The sequence below is a fragment of the Hydra viridissima genome, unplaced genomic scaffold, assembly GCF_058129835.1.
Source record: "Hydra viridissima isolate aposymbiotic clone 2 unplaced genomic scaffold, HvirCarnegie_v1 scaffold_6, whole genome shotgun sequence".
NCBI lineage: Eukaryota > Metazoa > Cnidaria > Hydrozoa > Anthoathecata > Hydridae > Hydra > Hydra viridissima.
In genome coordinates this window covers 10,060,748-10,069,379 of record NW_028324305.1, presented here as the reverse complement: position 1 = coordinate 10,069,379, position 8,632 = coordinate 10,060,748, and the positions used below count along the sequence as shown (strand labels likewise).

General features: G+C 29.4%; 1 long non-coding RNA gene across 4 annotated transcripts; it reads left to right on the top strand.

Annotated features, from left to right (window-relative positions):
- Window positions 1–3,726: 3,726 nt before the first annotated feature.
- LOC149886973 (uncharacterized) lies at window positions 3,727–7,310 on the top strand. Of its 4 annotated transcripts, none has more exons than XR_016453602.1 (4): window positions 3,727–3,869; window positions 6,724–6,811; window positions 6,933–6,992; window positions 7,088–7,310. It is a non-coding gene; the product is annotated as an uncharacterized LOC149886973 (long non-coding RNA). The 4 variants fall into 4 exon arrangements; XR_016453600.1 differs by having other exon boundaries at window positions 6,891–6,992; XR_016453601.1 differs by having other exon boundaries at window positions 6,891–6,992; window positions 7,077–7,310.
- The last annotated feature ends 1,322 nt before the right edge of the window (window positions 7,311–8,632 follow it).

Here is an 8,632-nt window from a genome sequence, read left to right as displayed (position 1 = left end):
ACTTATCTACGTGTATTTCTGGCCCGATTCTCTTAGTTCTAGCGTAGTATCAATATTCGTTTTAACATTGACCGTTCTCAGTGTATTTCTAGCCTGATTCTCTTATTTCTAGCCTAGTGTCAATATTCGTTTTAATATTGATCGTTCTCAGTGTATTTCTAGCCTGATTCTCTTCTTTCTAGCCTAGTATCAATATTCGTTTTAATATTGACCGTTCTCAGTGTATTTCTAGCCTGATTCTCTTCTTTCTAGCCTAGTGTCAATATTCGTTTTAACATTGACTTAACTACGTGTATTACTGGCCCGATTCTCTTAGTTCTAGCCTAGTATCAATATTCGTTTTAATATTGACCGTTCTCAGTGTATTTCTAGCCTGATTCTCTTCTTTCTAGCCTAGTGTCAATATTCGTTTTAACATTGACTTATCTACGTGTATTTCTGGCCCGATTCTCTTAGTTTTAGCCTAGTATCAATATTCGTTTTAATATTGACCGTTCTCATTGTATTTCTAGCCTGATTCTCTTCTTTCTAGCCTAGTGTCAATATTCGTTTTAACATTGACTTATCTACGTGTATTTCTGGCCCGATTCTCTTATTTCTAGCCTAGTATCAATATTCGTTTTAATATTGACCGTTCTCAGTGTTTTTTTGCCTGAATCTCTTAGTTCCAACCTAGTGTTAATATCCGTTTTAATATTGACTTATCTTAACGTGTTTATAGCCCGATTCTCTAATTCCTAGCCTAGTGTCAATATCCGTTTTAATATTGACAATATCCGTTTTATTATTTAGACTCTGTATTGCGGATAATGCCACTTCTACATCAATGGCAAAATAAATACAAAAAACTGCCTTATATCGTCTAAAGAAGAATTAGTCAATAGAACAAGCAATAGCAAATAAGAAAAAACAACTACAGCCATCGGTTTGGAAACTAGCATCTTATATAAACTACAAAAAATATTGCTAACTTGGTTGTGTTTTGGAAATATAATTTGCTGTAGTTTGATTATTTTTTCTTTTTGCCAGCTAATGTTAAAATTGTGCGTTAAAATTTGATTGTTTTTTCTTTTTGCTAGCTAATGTTAAAATTGTGCATTCTCAGTGTATTTCTAGCCTGAATCTCTTAGTTCTAGCCTAGTGTCAATACTCGTTTTAATATTGGGTATTCTCAATATATTTCTAGCCTGAATCTTTTAGTTCTAGCCTGAATCTCTAAGTTCTAGCCTAGTGTCAATATCCGTTCTAATATTGACCGTTCCCAGTGTATTTCTAGCCTGAATCTCTTAGTTCTAGCCTAGTGTCGATACTCGTTTTAATATTGAGCATTCTCAGTATATTTCTAGCCCGATTCTTTTAGTTCTAGCCTAGTGTCAATATCCGTTTTAATATTGACCGTTCCCAGTGTATTTCTAGCCTGAATCTCTTAGTTCTAGCCTAGTGTCAATATCCGTTTTAATATTGACCGTTCCTAGTGTATTTCTAGCCTGAATCTCTTAGTTCTAGCCTAGTGTCAATATCCGTTTTAATATTGACCGTTCTCAGTGTATCTCTAGCCCGATTCTCTTAGTTCTAGCCAAGTGTCAATAATCGTTTTAATATTGACTTTTCTTAATGTGTTTCTAGCCTGATTTTCTTAATTCTAGCCTAGTGACAATATTCGTTTCAACATTTACTTATCTGCGTTTGATTTTAGCCTGATTCTTTTAGTTCTAACGTAGTGTCAGTATTCGTTTTAAATTTTACTTATTCGTTATTTTATATAGAAATTAAACATTTTTGATTTGATCAAGTAGCTACTCGGATTATTTTCTAGCCTTTATTTCTTAGCTCTATCTGAATATCAATGTCTGTTTTAACTAATGGTACATAAAACATCTAAGCTTTTATTCTTATTGTAAACGCTGGATTAACCGATCTAGAGGACGAAAACTCAATTTTCCGGAAAAAAGATAAAATTTTCAATTAGTGGTTCGACCCTCGCATCGAACCTGAGGCCGATATTCGAATGCGTTTTTCACATTCCACTAAGCTACGCAAACTTATTTCATGCGGAGTTTTAGTAAAAACAATCATGCTTATTTGATTTAGGCGAATACTATATTTATAAATTCGTATTTATAAAATACTTTCGGTGAAACCGATTGTATTTGAGTTTTTATACTGGCCACTTAGACGTTGAAAATCTATATATATTAATATATAACAAAATTGTTTAACGGTTTTAACTGGTATAATGTACTGTAAATTTAATATAGTTGAATAAAAAGACAGGAATTCGCCGTTGCTAAGGGCGTTGCTATAGAAGCTGAAAAAACTGCACCTTAAAAAAAAGGATATTACTCATAATATTGAGTTTGAATTTATATAAAGATATATATTTTCTGAATCTAGAATAAATTTCAAAGAAGATAACAGATTTTTTTTTTTTTTTGAATTTTTAGTGTTTTTTAACCATAGAGCCACCTTAATGTTTTAATGGTAAAATGTGTTATGTATCAGGAATTAAGTTATTTTGATTTATCTTTACCCTAGGGCATACCAGATATATTTTATTTTGTTTATTATTGCAAGGTTTTATCAGAGCATGCTGAAAGTTAGACTTTTGCTTCTGTGGATATTGATGCCTTCAGAAGACAAGATTATACCTGTTTGAAGATTCTATATCTTCTATCTATGATGTCAATGCTGTATGGTAAATATAAAAGATGCGTTTTGTTCGGATAAGGCAGTCACAATCATTACGAAAGAGGCTTTTTTCATAGCCACAATTAGATCACTAAGTTACGCTCATAGCATAACAAACATCTTTTGAACGTTTAAAAAAAATTCTGAACGTCTTTTGAACGTTCAAAGTCGTCTTTTCCGGACCAAATTTCAGCTGGGATATCAGGATCAATTTTATACGCATATGGAACTTAATCGCCCAAAGAGGACATCGTTGAGCGTCTTTACTTGCATACGTTTAGAACACGTCCAAAACGTTAATTATACGTCTTTGTACGTTCCCGTGCTGGCTAGGTTGTGAAACTAGTTTTTTTTATCGATCTGGTCATATGATAATGCATTTCAGATAAGTTAAATTGTTAATGATTTATTTACTGATAATCCGTGTTTAGGGTTTCTCACAGCTGGTAAAGTTAACATTTTGAGAATATTTCAAAGGCACGGTTAAAAGTACTCAGACGCTCGGACTAAGCAATTCCAATAGGGCCCCTTTTGGCAGTATTCCCAGACAGCCTACGACACTGGGCCAGAATTCCGGCGAATCATCGCACGCCGTGACGACAAGATTAGTAACGGGCCAGTGCTGGCCTGAGTCTGGCATGCTTCTGGCAAGTAGTCGAACGCCATTGCGATGGCATTTGATATTGGCCCGATTGTGGGGGCTACAGTAATTTGGCCGAATGTCGTTTTGCCATAACCGCCATTATTTTGAATATTTTCTGCGTCATCCATTATGATTTTATAGAAGCGAAGCCAAATGCTTACAAGATATATTTCGCAAATTTCTTGCTTTTGCTGTTGTTTTTTTATTATGTTATTATTACAAAACGTATTATAATAATAATAGCAAATGTACGTTTGCTATTAAAAAAAATGCTGCTTTTTTTTTAAAACGCATAGTTATGTTGTAATTAGAATTTCAATTGCTACATCCTAACTCTTGCAGTAGTAAATACTACTGTAAAAAGTTTAGATGTCGTATGGATTAAATACTGTAAATTTCACTTATGTTAGCACACATCATTACAGTTATTTTGTATAAAGGTTAGCTATGTTTTTATATTAAACAGTTTGAATAATATTCATGCAAGATATTGATTTAACAATAAAACAGAAATGGTTAAAGAAAAGGCTATTTAAAGGTTAGAAGATAAAGTTTTAATCACAATAACTGTAAGATAATGAAGTTTTTTAATTAACACCTTTTTTATATTATTTATATATATGTTTGTGTGTGTGAATATATATATATATATATATATATATATATATATATATATATATATATATATATATATATATATATATATATATATTAAATGACGACATCTTGTATGAGAGTTGAATAAATTTAATATATGAACTTCAATAAATACGTATTCTCTCAATACTAATTTTTTATTTTATCTAATAAATTTTCGCTAGATTATTGATACTAGCGAAAATTTAGTAGATAAAAGAAAAAATTATACTAGATATTAATGGTAATGTCACTTTGTGACATTAATGTTTGTTTGTAATTTAATTTAATAAATAATTTGTAATTAAAGCTGAAGATGCTAGTATCAATAATCTAGCGAAAATTTCTTAGATAAAATAAAAAATTAGTATTGAGAGAATTCATATTTATTGAAGTTCATATATTAAATATATATATATATATATATATATATATATATATATATATATATATATATATATATATATATATATATATATATATATATATATATTAGACATGTCCAAAAAACAACTTTTTTTAAAAATGTCTGAGCACAGCCGCTAAATGTGTTCTTTGTAATAAATTAATACTAAATTTAAAAAATTTTTGAATAAAAAAATTTTTTAGGGGTTGCTCAAGACCCTTAAACATCAGACAAGTCCCTAATATTTTGAAAAAAAAAGTTTTTTAAAACCATATCATGTTGGGTCTCAAAAGAAGTGAAATTTTATAAAAATTTCAAAAATATTAACTATTTTATATAAAAATTACCAGTTCAAATTTTATGAATTAAAAACTATCGTTTTTTAACAAAAAATAAAAAAGTGCATATTTTTAAAGTTTTTTTTAATAAACTTTTTAATTTGTGTTTTTTATAAACTTTTTTTATTATTTTTGAAATTTTTATAAAATTTCACTTCTTTTGAGACCCAACATGATATGGTTTTAAAAAACTTTTTTTTTCAAAATATTAGGGACTCGTCTGATGTTTAAGGGTCTTGAGCGACCCCTAAAAATTTTTTTTATTCAAAAATTTTTAAAATTTAGTATTAATTTATTACATAGAACACATTTAGCAGCTGTGCTCAGACATTTTTTAAAAAAGTTGTTTTTTGGACATGTCTAATATATATATATATGTATATATATATATAAAGATGATAACAAAATAATGGCATAACAACAACAAAGAAAAGATAGTAACAATATATATATATTGTTATTATGTTTATTTTTGTTGTTGTTTTTGCTGTTATTAATTTATCTTTGTTTTTATTATTATATGCTCCTTTATTATTATTTGTCATTAAAATAATCTTATTTAGTTTAAGTTAGTTTTAAACTCATTTTAAGTGACCTTGGTTGTAATCTATTGTTATTTACATTATAATCATAAAATGACTTTGTCAATTGTCGCTTTTCTCATTTTAGCAATTCAATATTAGAGTGAGCCATCCAAAATAAATCTTTAAATATTTTTCTATCTGAACTTCAGATAATGTATTGTTCCTGTTACATATATAGTTAGAGTTATTTTAAAAAGCTTGCAACAAATATTTAATGAAGATATCAGTTGTGAAATATTTAATCTACAAAACTGATTTGGTGAGATAACTGTTACCCCCTCATACATATCTACAAAAGACAATTTTCCTGCTATAAGTGAAAAAGTTGTAGATAATAATGATTCAGTTTTTGAAACTGTTGTTAATACATTTTCAGATAACAATGTTAATGTTGAAACTGAACTTGGTCATATTTAAATTTTAGTTATAATAATGATGATGAAATATTCTCATCAGATTTGACTACCCTATTAGCTGATTGGGCTGTTCAGTTTAGTGTTAATCTGACTGCTTTGTCATCTTTAATGTGTATTCTCTGTCTGTTTCATCCTGATTTGCCTATTTAAAAAACTCTACACAATTTTATAGTTGCATATCAAACAGGTGGTGATTGGTTTTGGTGGTGGTGTTTAAAAGTAGCAAAATATCATTTTGGCCAGTTTTGTGTCTTTTGCAAGGTTTTAATTTTAAAAAACCTGTGTGATTCAAGTCTGTTAAGAATCGCATTTAGTATCACACTTAGATAAAGTTAAACACATTGCAATTTTAGATGACAGAATTCTCAAGTGTGTATTCAACAAGTTGATGATAGTTTTGTTGTTTCACCCATACTTCACTTGTTATAATTTAATTTGTTGAAATCTGTACTAAGTCTATTTTTTTATATTATTACTGACAAAATCAATATGCTTATTTCATACATAGTTTTATATGAGGTAGTAATTGAAATATTTAACTTATTTTGGTTAATTTTACTTGTGTCTTAAGTAATTTTCTTTCTTATAATAACAGTTTTATAACAACATTGTCTATATTTATGCATTCAATAGCTGCTGAATGGAGAAATTACATTTGGTAAATGTAATTGGCATAGAAATGATTCCCATAAATGTTTAAGGAATTGTTTTTGATTTCATATTTTATTTGCATTAGATTTTTGAGATACTTTGGTATTTTTAGTATATATATGTACACTACAATGTAGTCATGAATTTAAGTTAAAGGTTGTAATTTATAACTTTTAAGGTTGTAATTTATTGATACTTGTATTATATTCATTAAATTATTTCGTCAATGGTCACTCTCCTCATTTTTGGAATGCACTATAACTATATGTATATATATATATATGTATGTATATGCAATAAAATGCACATTAACCTATTGTTAAAATAAGCAGTTTCATTAATTTTTTCTTCTTAATTTTAGTTTTCAGGGTCTTCATTGACATTCAATCGATGTTCATCTGTCAGACGGATTCTTGCCAAAGTGAGTGAAGGAACACTTCATTGCACTGGTTAGTAGTAATATGCTTAGAATTTATACTTTCAGTTATTTTAAGTAATATTTGTAAATGTTTATTTTTATTTTGCTAGAATTTTAAGAATGAAATTTCTAAGAGATCCTGATTTTTACAGCTGTTAAAAAAGAGCTGGTTATTTCAGTGGAAAACTTGAAGAAGAAAAAGATTTTATTGGGTAAAAAGAAATCTTTATTTTTATTTAACATATATTTATTTGTATGTGTTCCATTGTTATATTTATAATTTTGTCAAGTTAAAGTTTGCATTTAGGTGCTGTAAAACTAAATCATTTAATTTCGGGAGCATCAAGCGAAGAGTTTGAGCGTTGGCTGAAGAGTATTTTCAGCTTTCAGGAGATCGAAATGGTGGACGAAAGGCTTGAGAAGAACGAAAAAACCCGTTTGATAAATAGCACTATTTCAAACTATCAATAATATCTGTACTATTTAAAATTATTTTTGTCAATTTGAACTGGAATAAATATCAAAAAATATTTACTTTTGTATTTGCTTTTTGTGCGATATCACATTAGAAATGGCTAATAATAGTGCGTTAGTGAATGTATATTGGTTAAAAGTAACGGGTCAGTGCTGGCATACGATCACGGACGAATGCTGGAAAATGATCCCGGGCCAGTGCTGGCTAGCGATGCTGGGCCATTGGCCGTTTTGACATTGGGCCGTGATCAGTTGCCGGCATCGCGCCGCTGTGGCAAGCGGAACTGGGCCAGCATTGGGCCTCTAACGGGAGGCTGTCTGGGTATTTAGTTGATGTTATTTTTTTTCAAAAAAAAAGGAGAAAAAATTACGATTAAGTAATTATTGTTTCCGAATAACCGAACTTTAAAATTAAATCATTAATGCACAATTCATTTTTTAACTTTGAATTAAAAGTGAACAAATTTTACTTTCAATTCTATGTAAAAAGAAAGTTAATAAAGGCTTAAAATATTTAAAACAATGCTAACTATATGACTTCTAAGTCATACAGTTAGAATTATTTTAAATATCTCGAGCTTTTTTTAACCTATTTCTTATAAAAAGCTAAGTAATAAATTTTGATTTTATTCTTAGAATACAATTGTCGTTTACATATACAGTCGATTTTTTTATAATCAGCCATACTGGCCTTCAGTGTATGCTATTCTAGTATTTTTTTTAAGCAACTTGAATTATTACTGAAAAGTACCAACAAATTCAACAATTTCAATTACTACCTTGTACTTCTAGGTAATAATTGAAATTGTTGGTTTTCATTACTTTACTACCCAGACAGCCTCCCGTTAGAGCCCCAATGCTGGCCCAGTTCCGCTTGCGACAGCGGCGCGATGCCGGCAATTGATTACGGCCGAATGTCAAAACGGTCAATGGCCCAGCATCGCTAACCAGCACTGGCCCGGGATCATTTTCCAGCATTCGTCCGTGATCGTAGCCAGTACTGAACCGTTACTCTTAAACAATATACATACACTAGCTCGTTATTATTAGCCATTTCTGAAAAAAACGTGATATCGCACAAAAAAACAAATACAAAAATAAACATTTTTTGAAATTTATTCCGATTCAAATTGACAAAAATAATTTTAATTGTACAGATATTGATTGGTTGAAATAGTACTATTTATTCAACGATTTTTTTCGTTCTTCCCGAGGTTTTAGTCCACCATTTCGATCTCCTGAATGCTCTTCGGCCAACACTCAACCACTTCGCTTGATGCTCCCGAGTTTAAATGATTTTTTTTATAGCACCTGAACATAAAATTTAACTTTAATGTATGATTATATTTTTTAAATATATATATATATATACAGTATC